We start from the raw sequence: 22,027 nt of genomic DNA, 5'->3' as shown, positions 1-22,027 counted from the left end.
GGAACAAAGCCCATTTAAAATCAGCCCAAGTAAAAATGGATCTCTCATCTATGAAAATAATAGTGTTGAGCCCTGGGGCTGGCTTAAGGCAGAATGGTACAGCCAGTGAACTTTGTCTCTTGTGTCCCCTAAATTTTGCTTTTCAGGATCCTCAGTTCTCCTGACAAAGTACTTTTAGGGCTGCCCACTTGATAGTACCTACTTTTGCTACCTCAGAAGAAGGATAATTTTCTTTAATAGCTTTCTTGCATATAGAAGTGTGGTATAAAATAGAGAACTATCTGTTTACTACAAGTATTTCTCATCATGGAGTATGTCTAGCAGAAGGTCTTAGTAGAAAAGAGATTCTTTATATATTTGATGTCATCCAAATGTTTCTACTGGGGACTGATATTGTGCTAACTGTATGAAATCCATTAGGGGCAGCTAGATGGTACAGTGGACTGAGCACTAGGCCTGGAGTCAGGAAGACCTGAGTTCAAATGTGGTCTCAGATACTTACTAGTTCTATCAAACTGGGCAAGTCACTTAACCCTGTTTGCCTCAGTCTCCTTAACTGTGAAATGAGCTGGAGAAGGAAATGGGAAACCACTCTAGCATCCTTTCCAAGAAAACCTCAAAAAGGGGTCACGAAGAGTCAGACAACTGAAAATGACTAAACAATAACAACAAAAATGAAATCCATTATCATCCAAAAAGATTTTGGTCTAACTACCCACATATGAAAACCAAATGGATGAAGAAAGTGATATACAGTTAGATGGAAAACCCATGGAGCTGTTGCATCAATACCTTCATCTCAGATAAATTCTTCAAATCAACAATGATCTAGACCTGGAATTTAATAGGTTATTGAGTGCAGGATGAATTCCATCTGGTAAATTGTGTCATAGTTTTAATATTCCCAAATTTCTCCCCAGAAACAAAGGTTGATCTTTTTAAAAAACAATATTCTTATGGTGAAGGTGAATGGGTAAAATTATTGTAATCCTCCAATATCCAAAGAATTAAAAGTATATATCATTCAAGGAGCTATATAGAGACATATTCTGGGGGTATATAGAATGTAATATATATTGTCAAAAAAGAATTGCCCAGGAGACATGGCATTAAGTTTATTATGAAACAGGTACATGAAAAGAGATAAGTAAGTATGTGAAAAGGATAACAAGTATGTAGCCAATGTCCTCATTTGTCTGCTAGTAGAATGTCCATTAAGTGATCATTGAAAGATTTCACATTCAGAGTATCAAGCTATGAATGAATGAATGAATGAATGAATGAATGAAAGAAAAAGAATTGATTAGGTGCTTACTATGTGCCAGACACTGTGCTAGGGATACAAATAGAAGACAGTGACTACTTTCAAAGAGTTTACATTCTAATTGAGTATGACAATACATGTTAGAGAGTTCAAATGGAGAAAATAAAATGCTGCTAAGTATTTAATCAGCTGTCCAGAAAACATAAATGTACCTATGACATACTTTTAGGTTTAATCTTTATTATTATCATCATTATTATTATTGGTTTATCCATAACTTTAAAAAATACGTTTAGGCAATCAAAAAAATAAATCAAGCCGTAATGTGTAGTATTTGCTAATTTCTGAGTTATAAATGCTTACAAATGAAATTTTAACAATTTTGTTTCCAGACCTGGTTTGAGCTGGCTCCAGCACACCCCTGGCTATCAGGCAGATTATTGGAGGTCTTCCAGGTACAGCTTTGTAACCTATAGAAAGGATCTGGAATAATTAGGATGCATCAGAGTACCTGCCGTGCAGGAGCAGCCCACCACTATTGAAAGGGAGGAGTGAGTCTAAGGGTCAGAGTGGAGAGTGAATTCTTAATTCCTCTTGACAAAGGAGGGAATGAGAGTTCTAGAGGGGAAAAGAAAAAGGGGACATTGGCAGGAAAGTTGGGGTGGGCTGGGAAGAGGGGAAATAGGCATCCCAGTGTATGCCAGGTCTAGATAGAAACCCTTTTGGTGCTTATAGGTGGAGTCTAGGATGATCTTCTGGTAGAGGAGGAGGAAATGATGCCTCTGATGGTTGACAAGTTAAGTTGGCCTAAAACTTGTGAACCCTAGCACTCTCTGTTCTCATTTCTATCACCATCACTACAAAAGTGGAAAGAGGCTATACACGACTGAGGATCATTTTGTGTTTTCCTTTATTTCATGGGTTACCATGGCAAAAGACTAAAGTGATTGTCCTACCACACAGTATCTCCTATGCACAAAACACAAAATTTCTGGAAAGATATAATAACCAGAATATTTTAATGCCCTTCTGGTTATCAGCAACAACAATGTATATATAACATGGAACCATATGCTCACCAAAAGTTTTTGCCATTGACACAAAAGATGTCCAATGCAGAGTCCATATGGACAGCCTATTGTGAATGAGCCTCTTCATGGTTAGTCTGGCTCTCAAAAAACAGATTGCTGCCATCATAATACATGAAATTTTTCCAAAGCACTGGTATCAAAGTTCTTTGAGTTCATTTTTTTAATTTTTTATCTCCAGGACCTAGCACAGTGCCTGGCACATAGTGGGCCTTTTGATTCCTCAATCTGCAAGAGCTTATATTTTTCTGCCATAGGGTTCAAGAGCCTAGGATCATCTCCATGCAATGATGAGGCATTAAAAAAGGACTTTATGAGTCTGGTATAGTGTTTGTTCAATGAAGGCTCTGGACTCTGTAATTTCCAAGGTCTCTCTCAATTCTTAATCCTGTGACCCTATGAGATGTCCGTTGTGAGACCCATGTTATTTATAGATGTCAAGAACTTGTGATTCCATTGGTGTGGCAACTCCATCATCAATTCAGAATCCAATCTGTCTATAGCTTGTATTATTAGAGAGTTGCTTGAGGGGCAGAGTTGTAAAATATCTAACTCATGGCTGTATTGCTAGAAAGTGTGAGGGGCAAGATTTGGGCCCAGATATTATTGCATATAAGACCAGAAACCTAGCCATTAAACCATACAATTTCTTTAAACAGTGTCTAGCTCAACACATGATAGATACCCAAGCTAGTTGCATAACCTAGCTTCATCCAATTTAGTATAATTGACTGGAATCTCTCCCTAGTTCCTATCATCTTATCACATAACCTGTTTAGATTCTATCCTCATCAGTACTAATCTTTAAAATTAAAACCTTTATGAGTGAGATGTAGGTAAAACAGAATGGTAGACTCATACAATCTTAGGTTTTAAAGGATCTTAGGCACCATCTTGTCTATATGATATCCCACACAATTCACATACTTGACATTGTCTTCAGCAAGAAACTCCTCTTCTAGTGATAAGGAAGTTACTGGAATCAGCAGATCTCCACTTAAAGAACAACCTTAATTGTGACTTTCTTCCCTTTTGTTGAAATTTTATGTGCTTCTCAATGACTTCCACCATTCTGGTCTAGTCCACCCCAAGGAACCAAACAAAATATTCACAATCCATTTTTTACATGATAGCTATTTAAATTAAAAAACATTATCATGTCACAAGATTATAGGATTTAGAGATTGAGGGGACCTAAAAGTTTACTAGTCTAACTCCTTTATTTTAAAAATCAGAAAAATGAGGCCCAAAGAGCATAATTAACTACTTTGCCTAAGGTCATACAAACAGTATGTAACAGAGCCTGGATTCTAACATAGGTTTTCTTATTTCCTTGACCTATGTCCCCTCTAAATCTTCTCTCAAGTTCAATCATTCCTACTATATTTTTCAGCTCCCCCCAACCCCATCCTAAGCATCTTTCTCTGGGCATGACTCCATTTGATAATATCTTCCCTAAATGTGGTTCTCAGAACTAAAACTAGGACACCAGGTTGAGTCTTATCAGTGAAGAGTATGATAGGAACATTAACTTTCTTGTTCTGAATATATTATAATTTCACCAAAAGGTAGAATGATGTAGTAGTTAGAATGCTATATTTGGTTGGAGGCAGGAAGAGATAAGTGGTAATACCACTTCTGGCACTTATTAACCATGTGACCAAGGGGAAATCATTTAACTTTTCTTAGGGTCTGCTGCCTTATCTATATAATAATAGCAATAACACATTTAGTATTTGCCATAGAGTTGTTGCAAGGCACAAATGAGATGACAAATATAAAGCCCTTTGCAAATTACAAAGCACTAGGTAAATGTCAGTTATCATCATCACCATTATTAACATCATCACCATCATCATCATCATTATTTCAGCCTAAGGTCTCACTAGAATTTTTAGCTGACACTTCACATCATTGGCCATATTGAGACTGAAGTCCACAAAAATCCCCAAAGCTATTACATATGAACTCTTGCATGAGCTTATCTTGCCAAGTTGCAGTTCAGTCTCCTCTCTCTTTAAAATCTAACACTCAAGCTGGTTGTTCCTTGTTGCATCCCATGACCAGAAACCCATTCCCCTAGATTCACTCAGCCTAAGGTCATTTCACTCCTTTTCTCCTTCATTTCTCATTCTTACTAAATGATCCAGGAAAGGATTTACCCATTACCCTCTTTTCCCCTTTTAACTTTCTTTTCAGTATTTTATTCTTGTGGTTTCAGTCTTTCCCTCCCACTCCCAAGAGATATTGTTTCTTGGTTCCCTTCTCCTACTATAAAACTATCTTAATGCCCTTTCTTCCCCTATTATTGTTTCCAGGATGTTCTATTTCTGAACTCCCTGAAAATGAATGTTTTATAATATCCACATTCTATAGGTTAACCATATGATAAATTTTGTTTACAACAAAAGGGAGCATAATTGCATCATTATACATATCTAATGAGGGAGCAGTTATTCACAGCAATGACAATGGATAATGATATCAGATTAAACAGTCTCTTCCAATGTGCCTTGATAATGTTCTACTTCTCAGACAATGAGACACTTAAGACTTCAATACTTGAAAAAAGACATGTCTGAAGTATCATTCATATCTTATGATACCTTCATCCAGTTCAAATGCATAGGTTTCTGGGTGACCATCATTTAGTGAAAATAATAGTGGAAATATTAAGAAGGCATTTGGTATTTGATTCCTTGGTCAGTGAGGACTCTTTGGTGACCTTTGAGGTCAATGTTATGCCACATAGAAGACTAGTTATACTGTCTGCACATAAAGCTGACCATAAAGTAAATTCATTAAATTACAAAAATATCAGATTCATGTCATATTTGTACCTTTCAAAGCACTTCCTGTTACCTTTTCCCCCTTTTATCCTCAGATAATTCTGTAAAGTAGACAGCATAGATGCTCCCCCCCTACTCATTTTACAGGTGAAAAAGGGACTAGAGAGATAAAGCCGTTTGCCCAAGGACAGACAAGTAATAAATCATGAACACTGAACTAGAACTCAAGTGTCCTGACACTAGTTCATTGTTCTTTCCACTAAATCACGCTCAACTTCCTTAGAAAATATCTACTATCAGTTCATATTTTAACTGTTTCCCACACACATACTCCCTAAATTTGTTACAGAAATTATTCATCCTGGCAGCATCACTGACTTGGTTTTCTTGTTATCTGTGTCACTGTTGAATTATGCAAATGATACACAAATTTGTAGTACTTCCATTTTTTTTTTACTCTTTCCAGTTTGATTTTTTTCATTCTCTTCTCAAAATACTTTCTTTCACTTATATTCATTTATATCATTAATCTTACTTGGGATGGTCTCCTTTCTTTCCATGTGGCCCTATTCTACCCATCCTTCAAGACCCACATCAAGACCTTACCAAATCTTCTACAGTTTTCCCATTAAAAGTAATTTCTTCTTTTTCTGAACTTCTAAAGCCTTTATCTCTCTCTCTCCAATCCATTTGATAACTAATCATATACATCAGCAATAGGGGTGGTGAGGAGACCAGGAAAGGCCTCCTACAGAAGGTGGGATTTGAGCTGAAACTTGAAGGAAAACAGAGAAACTGAAAAAAGAGAGATGAGAGAACAAAGTATTCCAAGCAGACGTGAGGAACTTGCACAAAGTAGATACTTAATAAATTCTTATGAATGAATAAGCATGTCTCAGCACATGTTCTTAGGGAGCTCTTCTTTAGACTAAATCTGTTGTAGGGGAGCGCTTCAGCCTCTTGAAGACCCAACACTATTAGTTAACATTATGCATAAACTTGGCATCCTCCTAATGACATCTAACACAGAGTATTTGGTAGGGCAAATGTGCCAAAAGGATTAATTTATTGTTTAATTGGATTTATTAGTGAGCAATTGAAATTAATATTGTTGAGAGTAGTTTCCCTTTTGTCATTGAATGTATGTGGGAAAGGCAGAGAATAGGAGAAGAAATACAAAGCTCTTTGGCTGTCTGGGATATCCCAAGAGATCAAAGTGAGCTTGGGAAGAACATCCACATCTGGGGATCAATACACAGTGCTCTTGAGGAAAGGGTTCTGTTTCTTTGGGTAGCTTTTCTTCTGACTCTGGGGAATCCTTTGCCTGTTTATTGACCAAGGCGTGGATTCTGCCACAGTACCCAATGATGGGGCAGTAATAATTTCATTTCAGGTTACTTTTATTTTATTATTTTACTATTTTATTATCCTATTATTATTCTATTAATTATATTTCTATTATGTTACACATTGCATTTTATTTATTCTTATTTACATATATTTATTTATTTAATATTTATTCATTTAAATATTTTAATAATAATTTTAGGCAACTAGGTGGCTTGGTGGATAGAGCACTGGCCCAAGAGTAAGGAGTACCTGAATTCAAATACAGCTTCAGATACTTGCTTAGCTGTGTGACCCTGGGCAAGTCACTTACACCCGTTTGCCTCAGTTTTTTCATCTGTAAAATGACCTGGAGGAAGAAGTGGCAAACCACTCTAGTATTTTTCCAAGAAACTCCAAATAGAAACATGAAGAGTTGGACCCAACTAATCAACCAAAATAAAAATAATAATTTCATTTATCAACTCACTTTCTCTTTTGTGCTATTTCAGGGGCTTAACCAAATGAGAAAAAGGGTTCTAGCTTTCTTTGGGGAAAAAATATGTGCCCTGATTAGGACTTTAGGGAATGAACATGATATATTTAGGCATGCCTCAGAAGAAAAGCCAGATCCCCAGTAAGATCACTTTTCTTTTTTCCCTGAGCCTCCATTTTCTTTTTTTTTTTTGTTTTGCTCATGAAACTGCAAATCTATTTTGTACAACTTGCAATTCCTTTTAAATAGATAATAAAGTTATTATGGAAACTTCTTTTTTCCCTTTTTTTCTTCCCTTCCTACCCCCTCTGCCCTAGAGATGGCTACCATCACACACACACACACACACACACACACAATCACACACACACACACACACTCACTGTATGTATGTATGTGTGTATGTATGCATATAAAAATCATTCTATACCTTCTATTTATCAGTTATTTCTCTGGAAGCAAATAGTATTTTCCTTCATATATCCTTTGTACTTCAGTTCAGTTTAATATCATTTGATTCAAAATTTATTAAGCACTATCATGTGCAGAGCATTGTATAAGACATTAGGGCAGATGCAACATTTACATAAAGATAATCCAAGCCCCCATGAAACTTATAGTTTAATAAAGGGAAAAGGCACATAAATCGATAAAATGCGTAATGCCAGCATTTACAGCATTAGAGATATATGGAACAAGTGCCTTATGTGGCCAGACTGAATAGATCAGGGAAACTTGCTATCACAATAAGAGTCTAGAATTAAATGGAAGGATATGAACAGTATTAGTCAATTTACAACAACTGAGAAATACTTTGAGATTTCAACATATAGGTCACCCTAACAAGTATTTCACTTGTTTTACATTTATGTGTATTACATATATATGAACTATATATATATATGTATATATATAAATTACATATATATGTAAAACAAGTATGCAATAAGTGAAGCCTGGAGCTCTAAGTCATGTTCCTAGTGATAGTAACTGTCCTTTACTCCCCAATTCAAACACCTGGGGAAAATGATTGACCTAGAAAGCACGCATATAAATATGGAGACACAGGGAGAAAATTTCTCTTATGTAAGTGCAAAAATTTGAAAGAAGTGTCCTCTCTAATGTATGTGTACTAGGAGCACTGCTAAGTGCCAGGATGGAGCATTTTGAAAGATGTAATGTTAAGGTATCAAACTCAAATAGAAACAAGGTCATTCACTCATATATAAGGAACCCTGGAGTAGCATCTTGACTTGGTTTTAAAATGTGATGTCATCAATGTTTTTATGTACCTTTACTTATTTTGTTAAATATTACCCAGATGCATTTTAATCTTGTTCTGGAAGCATTCAGAAATTTTGTGGGCTACATTCTGTGGATGGGCCTCTTGTTTGACACCACTAGTGTAAAGTACCCATAATGACTGAAGCAAGAGATCTGCCGTTTGTTGGGAGAAGTTCCAGAAGTGAATCCTGAGTAATTTTTGCCAGATGGGAGGATTACATCAGGAGGAGTGGATTTGGGAACATAAAAAACAGATGGAGAACCACATGGAAAGGATATTGAAGGATTGCTACAGGGAGCTCCCTGAGTAGATAAAGAAAATAAACTGAAAACAATGGGCTACAGTTGGAATAAGAAAACAGAAAGGGGATCTCAGGGAGTGGTTATTGTTGTCCAGTCATTTCAGCCATGTCCAACTCTTTGTGACCCCATTTGGGGGTCTCTTGGCATAGATTACTGGGATGATTTGTCATTTCCTTCCCCAGCTCATTTAATGAATGAAGAAACTGAGGCAAACAGGGTTAAGTGACTTGCCTAGGATCAGACAACTAGCAAAAGTGTCTGAGGACAGATTTGAACTCATGATGATGAGTCTTCCTAATTCTAAGCCTACTGCTCTATCAATTGCACCAAGTAGTCCCCTTCTCGAACCATGGCCTTTTCAACTCAGCTTGCTCCTTCTGCTCCCTACAGCAGCCCTGCTCTTTATGAATCTTTTTTTCACATGCCTTCCCATCTCAATCTAACACCAGGTCCTGGAAAACTCAGAATTCCAGATCTAGAGGCCCTTGCCGCTTTCCCCAGATTGAGAGTGGATTATTTGAAGTAATAAATTTTGAAATCATGACCCAAGCCTTCACTAATACAATACTATCTTTTTATAGATCATCTGAACCATAAACCCAATAGCAAGAATCTTTAGTTATGACATAAATACAAGAATGACTCAAGTAGAAGAATTATGTTCTGCCACTCGTACACAAATTGGTCAAAATCCCTTATAGGTTTGATGTAGGTTATATAATACCCCCTCCCTGATCTCCACCTCTCCATTCATTGAAGTGGGAAACAGTCACATTCACTTCCAAGTTATAGTAAAGATTTATGGTTCCATTTCATCTGTCTCAGGGAATCCTGAGGAAGTTTGTTGACTCATCCTTGACACGGACTAAACTTCTCTGCTTAGCTCTAAGGGTCATCAGTATTTCACTGGCACTCCTAGATTCAGTACATCACCATATGCTTTCTGTTCTGTCTCACTACTCCAACTGCAGGTTGTAGCTTGGCCCTCTCTGTGCTTTTTCCTACCATTCCTTTCCCATCTTACTTTTTACTTCTGTATCCATTCCATGTGGCTCTGCCTTTCTTTTCTTCCTCTTTCTTTTTCTGTCAATTTATTTTAAACATGAATAGTAAAACCTAAAAGCACAATAAAAAAGAAACATTTTATAAACTTAAATATTAAAACAAATACAAAATAAGAAAATAAAAAGGAATTTTCATGTGCACAATGGGATATAAGAGAGGATGCATAATATACAGCAATAAACTTCCATTTCAAGAAAACCTATATATTAAATACTACCCATTGTGTTCAGAGCTGTCCATTTTTTCTTTGCTTCCTTCTAAGGTTTCTTTTGTTCTCTGCTGTGTACCTTTCACATTATTCCCCCTTCTTCCTCTCCCCATTACCCAAGAAGGCTATAATCAAGCAAGCATGTATGCATGTATACACATATGTGTATGTATTTACATGTATGTGTGTATATAACCAAATATATATGCAAATACACACAAAGATATATACATGCATATATACATACATAGATATCTACAATCATACCTATATTTAGACATATACATTCGTATGCATCTATGTAAGACTGTATTATACTTATTTGTCCTCTGTTTCTCTGAAGGTCGATAACCTCTTCCTTGATAAGTCCAAGTCTTTCCATATTTTTCCTAGTCCACCAACTCATTATTTCCTATACCACAGCAATATTCCAACATTTTGTGTTTAGTTATTTTAAATAGTCTAAAATAATATTGATTAATATGACTGATATATAGGGTAGTTTTCCTACTTTTGTCTTTTGATTAAATCTATTTTAGCTTTAACTTTGTCTGACATCATGATTACTACTGCTATTTTTTCCTAATAAATTCTATTCCAGATCTTTATTTTGTTTGTGTGTATCTCTTATTTTCTATCCCTCCTGACTCCTCTATTTTACTTCTACCTGCTGCTTTGCCATCCCATTACTTAACCTACTGCCCATCCAAAGTCCCATCCCTTATCCTCCCATTCCCATTAATCTAAACACCCCTCTATACCCTGCCCCCATCCTACTCCCTCACCCTCTTATTTCTTTATAAATTTAGAAGGCTCTTATTCCCTTCTAAATGTATATGTTGGTCTCTCTTTGACCCAGATCTGATGTGAGTAGGGTTCCCTCTAAAAATCCCTCCCTTATCCTCTCCCACCCATCCCCTTAACCTTTAATTTCCGTTTGAATTTAGAAGACTTTTATACTCTTCTAGATAGATATGTACTGTTCCCTCTTTAACCCATTCCCCATAAGAGCAGGGTTCCAGAATTATCAGATCTCCTCCTCCTGCTCCATCTAATTCCTCTCACACCTCATTTGTATAAGCTAATTACTCTTTTTACCTTTTCCTAAATGGTTACTTTTTAGAATCACGTCATACTCAGGTCTACTCCAATCTTTCTTTCAAACTACCCAATTGCTAAAAACAATCTTAGACATACATTTTACATTTCCTCACATAAAAAGTAAGCAATCTGTCCTTACTGAGATTCTTGTAATTAGTCTTTGATGTGCACCTTGTATTTCTCATGGATCTTATACATGAAATTTTCTATTGAGTTCAGATTTTTTTTGAAACAACATCCTGAAAGTCTGTCAATTCATTGAATATCCTTTTTTTCATTCAGCATTATGCTTAACTTTGCTGGATATGATAGATTTGGCCACAACTCCCATTCTTTCATATGTCATGTTCCAAGATGTGTAGTCTTTTAGTGTTGCCACTGTTAGGTCTTGTGTGATCCTAATTATGGCTCCACCATATTTAAAGTTTTTTCTTGTTGGTCACAATATTTTCTCTTTGAGCTGGTGGTTTCAGAATTTGACTATGATATTCCTGTAGGTTTTCCTTGTAGGATCTCTTCCAGGTGGTGATCAGTGGATTTTTTTTTCTATTTCTGCTTTCTCCTCTTGTTGTAATGCTTCAGGACAATTTTATTTAATTATTTCTTGCATTATTTTATCAGGATTCTTTTTTTGATTGTAGCTTTTAAGCAGTCTGATTATTCTTGTGTTTTCTTGATCTGTTCTCCAAATCAGTTGTTTTTCTTATGAGATGTTTCACATTCTCTTCTATTTTTTCATTCTTTATATATTGTCTTATTATTTCTTGGTCTCTTATACTTTATTGGCTTCCCCTTTCAAGGAGTATTTTTTTAAGATTCTGGACCTCCTTGGCCAGTTGGTCGACTTTCTTTTGATTATTCTCTTGTTTTTCTTGGGTTGTTCATATTTTTTTTTAATTTTTCCTCAATCTCTGATTTTTGAAGTCTTTTTTAAGTTCTTCAAATTCTTTTTTTAGGCAAGTGACCATTTCACATTAATCTTTGGCATTGAAGAGCCTTTTTTTTTGCTTCAGTATCCTCCTTTGAAAATGAACCCCAGTCTTCTCTATATCCACGGTAACTTTCTATGGTTGGGTTCTTTCTCCTTTGCTTGCTCATTGTCTTTTGTTTTTTGTGGTTTTTTTTTTTGTTTTGGTTTTTTGGTAGCAGCTTATTATTGCAATCACCTCCAGTCCTGAAGTATGGAGGATAGTACCTCGGCTCTGAGATCCTTCTTCAGTTTTCTCCTCTGGCCTGGAAGTGAAACCAAGAACTCTGCCATCCTATAAGTGCCTACAGTCAGTAGCATCCCTGACCCACTGCTTCTGTACTCACCTGGCGTGTTGTGGTTCCTTCTCTCCCAGGGTCACATCTTGGCAGCACAGCTGGGCCTGGGGTCCCTTATCATCAGAGGTTCCCTTAATCTTCCCTTGCTCAGATACCTTACTGCCCACATGGTCCAGGAGGTGAAAATTTCTGTGGCTGAGGCTGAGGCTACCTCTCAATCCAGCTAGACCCAGGGCTTGCCACTTGCTATTTCAGTGGAACTAGACTGGTGATGTTTACACTTCACAGGGACCAAACCTTGGTCCTGAGATTTTTCTTCAGATCTTTTCTGGTTGTCCCAGGAGGACCACTATTCTGCCCCAACTCTTTTTAACTTTTACCACTCTGCATTCACCCTGAGTCATTATTTGTGGTGTTTGTGGGGGAAATCTGGAGACCTTGGAATTTTCTGACCTACTCCACCATCTTCCCAGAGTCCTATCCCCTTTTCTTCCTTTTTCTGTGCTGCATCTCCTGATATAATCCCTAAATTCAATACCAGTCTCACAAGATTCTTACTCCCAAAACTTCCCCCAGTGAAGCATCTCTACTTCAGCCATTATACATACTTGAAGTCATGATGGAGAGTCCTATCTTGGGCACTTGACATTCCCATATTACACATACTCAGGGAAAATCATTATTCCTAAATTCTATTGTGTTCTTTGTACTATAAGAAGTGAATCTACAATGTCCAGTAAATCCCACAGAGGAAACTCTGCCTGAGCAATGCAGTGATAGACAATTGAATGATTGCAGTGCCCACATTAGAAAGAAGAGCTATCAATTACTTTTTTCAGTTTTGCATAGATTGGGAGAAAATAATAAGTATATTTGTTAGTAGGAGGAAATCTTTTAAAGGACAGAGGGAAATACCAAGCTTCATGGACTTCATTTAGTGACAAAAAAGAAATATTAATTCAAAGAGGCTTATCAAAACTTCCATTTCCTTCTCCTTAATATCACTTTTTTTTCTTTAGTCTTTCCCTTAATTTCTAATATAAGACTCCATTTTATAGGTCAAAACATTTAAATGCTGCAGGTTCTTAATATAAGGGAAAAAGGCTTCTAGTCTCGAATTTGATAAACAAGTTTATCTGGATCTCTACTTACAGACTTGGAGAATCTCCAATTTGATATACAATCTGGTTTATGATTTACTATTAATGAAAGTTTACATTGTATATAGAATTTTTAAGATTTAGAAACACTTTAGATACATTAGCTCATTAACCCCTCCAAACGATTCAATTAAAAAGGTGATAGATGAGGAAAATAAGGCTCAGAAACTACAAGTAGCTTTGCTATGGTCATATAGTTAGTAAATGTAGGATGTAGTTTTGAAGCCAAATGTGTCCTGACCTTAAAAGAACAGAATAGAATAGAATAGAATAGAATAGAATAGAATAGAATAGAATAGAATAGAATAGAATAGAACAGAATAGAATAGAACTGAATCTTAGGCATCAATTAGTTTAACTCTTACTTTGTAAATGAAGAAACTGAGGACTATTCAGCTTAAAAGACTTCCCCCATCTCACAGAACTAGCTATTGACAGCAGCCAGGACTAAATCTGAGTCTCCTTTCTTAACTGTTAGCTCAGTATTCATTTCAATTATATTTTGAGTCATTTGACCTTCAAATTTCTTTGCTTTAGTATTGATGTGCCATCCATTGAAAATGCTTTCTAATTTTTTCCATATAAAGTGGGGTTTTTAAAAGTTTGAAGATTCAAGAAAATGCACAGCTGAAGAAATGATAAGTTATCTAATCCAAATTTCAGAGGAAAGTGTAGTAGATAACAAATAACATCCTGATTTAAAAATATCTGAATTTATAGCTGAAAGTGTTCTTAGGTACCCAGTAATCCAACTCCCTGAGGCCAAGACGTTAAATGACCTTCTTAATATTAGATGGGTAATAACATTACACATTGTTGCCCCTTGCATATCCTACCTTCCTGCCAAACCTGTCTGAATATTTACCCCATTAACTCTAGCTACCACCATACTGCACCCCAGTCCACAGCATTTTCCTTCTCTCCCTGGTACCTTTTCACAAGCTGTCACCTATATCTACAATGCTTCTCTCCTCACTTCTGTTTGCTTACTTCAAGGCACCATTAGCATGTAACAACTCCTAAAATTGGCCTTTGCAGATTTCCCTAGTTCTCAGGGTTCCCTTCCCAACTATATGCTTTTTTTAATTTTGTAGAATTTTTCTTTTTTTGGCAGAATCTTTATTGAACTAATTAACAGCAACCATTGGTGAGATTTTTCCTATGTTTGAAAATACCTGTTGGTTTTGAACAATGTTTAAAGTAAAAACCAAAGCAAAGACAAAAGAAAAAACCTAGAAAACCCATGGAATTATATAGAAGTGCCTAAAGGCCTTAGCTGGCAGCCTCTGATTTCCATCCAGAATGATAATGAAAAAGAAGTGAGTGAGGAAGATGAGTGGGTAAGGAGCTGTCCGGGGGCAGGGGAGGAGGTATCAGCACAATTTGTGGCTAGCCATAGCTTTTTGATTCAAATTGCACTGAAAAGAAAGGCTCAAGAGAACAAGAGGGTCCAGCTGGCCTGGGCAAGGGGAAGGAGCATTTTCTTCATAAAAGATTATTAAAAAGAAGCTTAAAATGGCCACCCAACATGCAAGTGTCCTTTGGGTTCTCCAAGACAACTTCAAGGCCTCCCTCATGCCTCTCAGGAAGAGGGCAGCTCCACCAAGGTAGAAAATAGATGGATTCCATCTTGAGGTGAAGGAGAGGCACTAGATCACCAATGTCCAATGATACTAACACAGACATGGGAAAGTTTGTAAGTGGGATATTTTGTAGAGATTTTTCATCTGATTATGGGGCCCAGGGCTCCTGGACATTTCCTAGACATCTCCCTACAATGCCTTTTGTTCTTGAGCCATCATTCACATCTCCTTCCTACCTGTGGGAACCGAGGACATTATCCCTGGCTATTCTGGGTCTGATGGGTGAGTTTCTTCTTCCTTCTGGATGTAGATCTAGGATACTTCCCTGAGATCTCACCAAAACAAGGAGTGGGCCTCCCTATGTGCAGAGGCTATCTTGCTTGCTGTGTGTGTGTGTGTGTGTGTGTGTGTGTGTGTGCGTGCGTGTGTGCGTAGCACACCTGGTACATAGTAAATGCTCTCTTGCTCTCGCTCTCTTACTCTCTTGTTTTCCTCACTAGTAGTATATAAATTCCTTGTTCCTTGAGGGCAAGGACTTTTTCCTTCTTCTCTCTGCAATTTATCACCTAGCGTGACTGATGCATAGTAATTGTTTAATGCTTATTTAACAGAATGGAATTGAATTGATATGTGGTAGCTGAGCCAAGTCTTCTTATTCCAAATACATTATTCTTTCCATTACCCCAAGTTTCATCTGTTGTTCATCTACAAATGGGTATTTCGTATCCTCATTAGTGTTATCTGCTTCAAAATAATACCTGGTGCACCTAAATGTTTATTCTAAGTATTTTCAGTGGAACTGCCTTTGCTCAAAACATATCATGGAGCTTTCTTTGTGGAATTTCCTTCAGAACCAGTTTATTGACTAAATGAAAGCTTCTATCTTTTTATTTTATAGACATACTTTTTTGTCAAGTTTCTTGGGAGCAGGGGTCATGTTGCATTCATCTTTATTTTCCCCTTTCCCCACTTAGTAGAGTGTCTTCCACCATCTGTTTTCAATAAGAATTTGGAAGAATGGTATTGTTATTCCAAGAGCGAGTGAGACACGCCACAGAGTATAAGTTTTAAATGGAGAATTTATTAGCAGCGTCCATTCGGAGATCAACCCAAATCAGGTTGGCCCTGAATTGGGGTGAAGAAATAGTTTATATAGAAAATACAGGGTGCAGTGGTTAATTATCTCTTGAAATTTACATGCCAGGTCACAAGGTGGTCCTGGGGTACAGGAACAAAGGTCCTGACAGATCACAAATTCTGACAGGTTATCATTAAGTGGGATAATCTTATCTATTGACATTCCTTGGAGGAGTCGCGGAGCCCCAGGGACATTTGCTAAACCCCAAAAGGTCTGAGTCCATTCTTTATTATGCAAACTGGGGTTTTAGTTAGGGGCTGGGGGCAGGGTTCTCCTTGATTTCTCCAATACCACAGTACTACAAGTTTGATTGGCTACCTTACCTGCTAGTCTTGGCTCATTCATTCTCTGAAGATGATTTTTCCACCACGTTGGTGTGTGTGTGTGTGTGTGTGTGTGTGTGTGTGTGCATGTGTGTGTGTGTGTGTGCGTGTGTGTGTGTGACATTTTGAAAGAGAAATTCTCTGAATATAAATAATGACAATATCTGGGGAATAAAAGTGTCACCTTTCTGAGGTAAATAAAAGAAAATACTTATCTATATCTTGATGTTTGCTTAAAAAAAACAGTCATAGCTTTAAACTATATACATATATTTCTGTATACATAAATAATACTTATAATATTATATATATATATATATATACAATGCCCAAATGCATATGTATGCGTATATACATATATACATGTATTTGTATATATTATATATATATATATATACATATATATAATCTTTTACATTTCAGAATTCTTATTCTAATTAATAAAAGTTCACTGTTAAATTCAAGGAAAGATATTCCATCCCTGGTTATTTCAGGTCAATTCTATAATTTAAGACATACCAAATTTTCTTTGTGTTTTTATTTTTTTTCCTGAGAATAAGGCAAGTAAGGGAATGATGAGCATCTAGTTGCCTATTTTACTAAAAGCCAGAACACATTATTTGCATTTTGTCTTCTACATTAATTTGAATGCTTTTTACCTATAACATATGCTTGGAGACTATTGGGTAATAAAACTATTCACTAATTGATAAAAGCCCTATCTCCCCAAATTTACTTAGGCATGACTAGCATTACTAAGTAGTTCAACTAATTCTTCTGCTCCTGAGTCATATTTAACTATTCATGCATTCACATTTGCCTCTAAACTACAAAATTGAGTTTCTTGATTATTGGATGTGAATGGAAGGAGGAATACAATTTCTGTAATAGCCATAGACTGGTCACAGATATTCTGCACTATTATCTGAGAGACTGAACAGTTTTAACTCCAGCCATTTGAATCCAACAATACATCTTTACTCCCATATCAACTTTGCTTGTGACTCAGAACCACCAAAGGCAAAAATTTGAACATGGCCCATCTTTTATTTCACCTTTTTTTTTTCTTTTTTTCCCTCAATCCCAAGGTTCCAACCATTACCATATACTCATCCTAATTCTGCTCCAGGCCACTCTTTGTGTGGGGAAAAAAAATATCTAACAAACATTTAAAATGAGAAGCTTGAGCCATTGTAATCTTTGCCAATTTATAGGACATGAAATGGAATCTCAGAGTTTTAATTGGCCTTTTTTCTTATTATTAGTGATATAATCTTCCATATTGTTGCTGATGGTTATAATTCTTAAAAAGAAACTGTTCATATACAGAGTTAGCTCTCATTTTATTCACAATGTAATCTTGTACTGTCTTAACATATATAGAAGAGACTCCTCGTTAGAGGAAAGCCCTCAAAATGTGTTTTCTTTTATTGGATATTTGAGGTTGTTCCCTTGTGGAGGGAAGGGCAATCAATGAACAATGAACACAATAGGATGCTTTGCTCTCTAAATCTTCCAGTAAATCAAATGACTGCAAAGATGTAATGTGATAAATAAAACTATTTGCAAAAACCATTAATCATGTATCTTTTGAGGAATGGATATTAGTTTTATATATTTGTGTTAATTTCTCCTATACCTTTCATATCAGACTTATTCAATCCAAGGTTTCGCTCCTTCCCAAAACCTCACAATTGAGTACCCCTTTTTATCCTGGTTGAATTGATTTTGTTCATGAAAAACCTTTCTAAATAATTTGGCCAGAACTGTGATTTTTTTAGTTTGGAAAAATTCACTTTATCAATGCCATTTGTTGGCTATTCTATTATTTATATTCTTAGGGAATTGCTTAAGGCACTCAGAGGTTAAGTGATTTGCTCAGAGTCAGCCAGTATTTTCAGAGAAGGTTCTTGAACCCAGGTCATCTAAACACATTAAAACATACAAAATTTTTAAATATTGTGTGTTCAATTTTATGTGTTTCATTTTATTTTTCCTCTGTTTTGGATAAACAATTTTCACCTAGTCATAAATGCTAAATCTATCACTGCAGAAAAATAAATGCCACAATACTCATAACACCAATTTCTAGAAATAAAAAGAAATAAAATGATTGGAAAATGATTGAACAAAATGTAAGAGAAATTTACTGCATGATAAGAAGTGATAACTATGAAGAATTCAGACAAACTTGAACAATACAAGTGAAGTAAACAACAGCAGAAAATATAGGCAAAATGACTATAATAATATACTCCAAAAAGAACACTCAGAATAATCTGAATGGTGTTTAATTGTATTGATATATCTTGGTCTCATAGAAGAGGTGGGAAAATATATTTCCATCCTTTTGTTGAAAAGATATGACTATGAATTTAAAACGTTTACATTGCTAAATGTTGTAATTATGAATTGAGGCTATCCAAAAATGAATATAATGTAAAAATAAGAGGCACGAACAAAAATATAATGATAAAAATAATACTATAGTTACTATAGTAAAATAAACTATAGTTTTCCAACATATTCATGTACCATAAATTGTTTCCCTAATCAATGTGTATCATTTTTGTTTTCAGCTTTTTACTACCACAAAAAATGCTGCCATAAATGTTTTGTGTGTCTGTGTGTGTGTGTGTGTCTGTGTGTGTGTGTGCGCGTGTGTGTGTATGGAGCTTTAATTTTTGTCAATGGCCTTCCTCATATACATGTATAACAGTGGAATCTCAGGAACAAAGAAAATGTGCTTTCTTTTATTTGCCTACTTAACCAATTGCTTTCCAAAGTGATTATGCTAAATCACAGTTCCACCAATAACACATCAGTTTATCTATGTTTCCACAACTCTAAAATTGACTATCCTCAACTTTCATCATCTTTGCCAATTTGCAGGGCCTAAGGTGAAACCTCAAAGTTGTTTTAATGTGGATACCTCTTACTATCAGTGACTTGGAGCATTCTTTTGTGTGTTTGTTAATAGTGTCAAGTACCATCTGTTTACATTCTTTGATCACCTTTCTCTTAGAAAATGACTTTTGTCTCATAATACTTTGATAAAATAATTAGCTCATCTTAGGCCTTGGGTCAATGTAATGGGAAGGAAGGGAAGGAATAAGAATTTACATAGTGCCTATTACATGCTAGGCACTGTGCTAAGCACTTTACAAATATTACCTCATTTAATCCACACAAGGAAGCTGAGTAGATGCTATTATTATCCCCATTTTACACTTGAGGAAACTGAGGTAGACAGAGGTTAAGTGACTCTTCCAGGGTCCCACAGCTAGTAAATGCATGGGGCCAGATTTAAACTAAAGCCTTCCTGACTCCAGGTTCAGTGCTCTATCCACTAAGCCACTTAATTGCTTCTAATCCTATTTTACAACAAATTACATTAGAAATGTTATATTAGACAGAAAGTTGAATGTCCAGTTAGGAATTAGGAAGAGCCACATTTTATATTTTACATTTAGCTTTATTTATATTTATATCTATTTCTAGTTCATCTCTGGCCTTTTTGTTTATCTCAGGTCACTGGAAAGTTTTTGGGTAAAGGAATAACATAGTTTTGTATTTTCTTCTTTCAAATATCCAAAATATAATATGCAGACAATAAAACATGCAGGAACAGGGGGTGAGTTGTTAGGCAAGCAAAAGATCTTTCCTTGAACTCTCCCTCAGTTCTGGAGGTGGTGAGTAAAATTGATGGCACCAGCCAGAGTCTTTTACTCCAAGAGGACTAAAGAATCAATGACCATCCCTGATATTCCCCTTCTCTGCCTCCTCTCAACTCTTCTTTCTATTTCTTCTTTCACTGGCTACACCTGGGCTGCCAGTTCTTTACAGCTCAGCTGTGGATGGCCTCACTTTTTCCACTCTGCTCCTGACTCTCAAAATCTCTCTTTTTTTCTAAGATTTCTCCTCTGTTCATAGAGCTCATTGGCATGTGACCAAGTCCCCCACCCAATCAGAAATATCTCATGCATCTAGATGCTAACCAAAAGCATTCCCACCTAACATAAGGAACTACTTTCAGATGGAGCATGAAAATCAGCAACTCCTTCAATTATAGTCTTGTCTTATAAATTGCTGTTATTTATCTATACCTAGATATCGAACTCTCATCAGATATTAAGAAGTAGGGTTTCCCCCCAATCAGCCATTTTCCTTCTTATTCTAGATGCCTTAATTTTGTTTGCATAAAACTTTTGTAATTCCATCTAATCAAAATTATCTATTTTATCTTTTGTTGTTGCTTCTATCCCTTGTTTCATTAATAATTAATCTCTTACCCCTATCTATGAAATTTATATGCTATGTATTTTCCTAATTAATTTATGGTTTATTCTTTAATTTTTAGGTCCCATACTCATTTGGAATTTATTGTAGAATATAGCATACTAAAGCCATACTGCTTTCTGGTTTTCATAGTAATCCTTACCAGACAGGGAATTCTCTCCTAATTAAATTTTGTTTTCAGATTTATCAAGCACTATGTTAGGGATATTATTTCTAAGAGGTATACTGAGGCAAGATGATACAAAGACTATAGAGATAATATTTCATGTGAAAGAGAGATCTGTGGCTTTTAGGGGACTGTAGCTCAATGTGAGTCAGTATTATAATATGATAGCCAAGGAAGTTAGTGTGTTCTGTGGCTTCAAAAGGTGGCTTAGCAACCAGGAACAAGGATGTGATTTTCCTGATACACTGTCTCCTGATCAGACTACAAGACTACATCTGAAACATCATGGTCAGTTGGGATATATCATTTTAGGAAGAATGTTAATTAGTTAGAGAGCATGCAAAGGATGACAATCAGGATATACAAACACTGGAATACAAGATGAAGACTCATGGAATATGAAGATTGTTTGAAAGAAGTGAAATTGTTTGGCCTAGAGAAGATTCAGAGGTAGATGACAGTTGTCTTCAAAGTATTTGGAAAGCTTGTTGTTGTTGTTCAGTTGTTCTCTATCATTCATGACTCCATCAGGGATTTTCTTCATAAGGACACTAACGTTGTTTGCCATTTTCTTCTCCAGTTCATTTCACAGATGAGGAACCTGAGGAAAACAGGATTAAGTGACTTGCCCAGGGTCACACAGCTAGTAAGTGTCTGAGTCTTCCTGATGTCAGGCCCAGAATTCTATCCGCTGTGCCACCTATCTGACCTATTTGAAAATCAATAGAGTGCTTCCTTCCATGTAACAGCTCTTCAAAGACAAGCTGTGTTGTAAGAGATGATTCTTGTTTAGGTAGGGGTTGGACCATATGGTAATTGAATTCCCTTTGCCTCTCAAATTCAGTGATTCTGAGGTATGTAAGGAATGATCAGCCTGTAAGACCAATGGTTAACAGGTGAATATATTATTTAAAAAGAAAAAGGCGACACCAATTTCAACTCAATAAGTCCATGATAATTGCTTTGGAGCTATCAATCCATTATCACACTGCTCTCTGCTGAATGGTTTTGACATTGAATGACTCAAAGAGCTTAAGAGTTTGAAGACTCAGAGATCATTTAGTTCAACCATTATCTCACCAAGAATCCCCGCAATAATTTATTCTACAACTGCTCAAAGACCTCTAAAACTGCCTCTGGACATGACCTAATCCACTTCTGGATGGCT

This window comes from Trichosurus vulpecula, chromosome 2 (genome assembly GCF_011100635.1).
Source record: "Trichosurus vulpecula isolate mTriVul1 chromosome 2, mTriVul1.pri, whole genome shotgun sequence".
Taxonomy (NCBI): domain Eukaryota; kingdom Metazoa; phylum Chordata; class Mammalia; order Diprotodontia; family Phalangeridae; genus Trichosurus; species Trichosurus vulpecula.
This window is presented reverse-complemented; position numbering follows the sequence as displayed.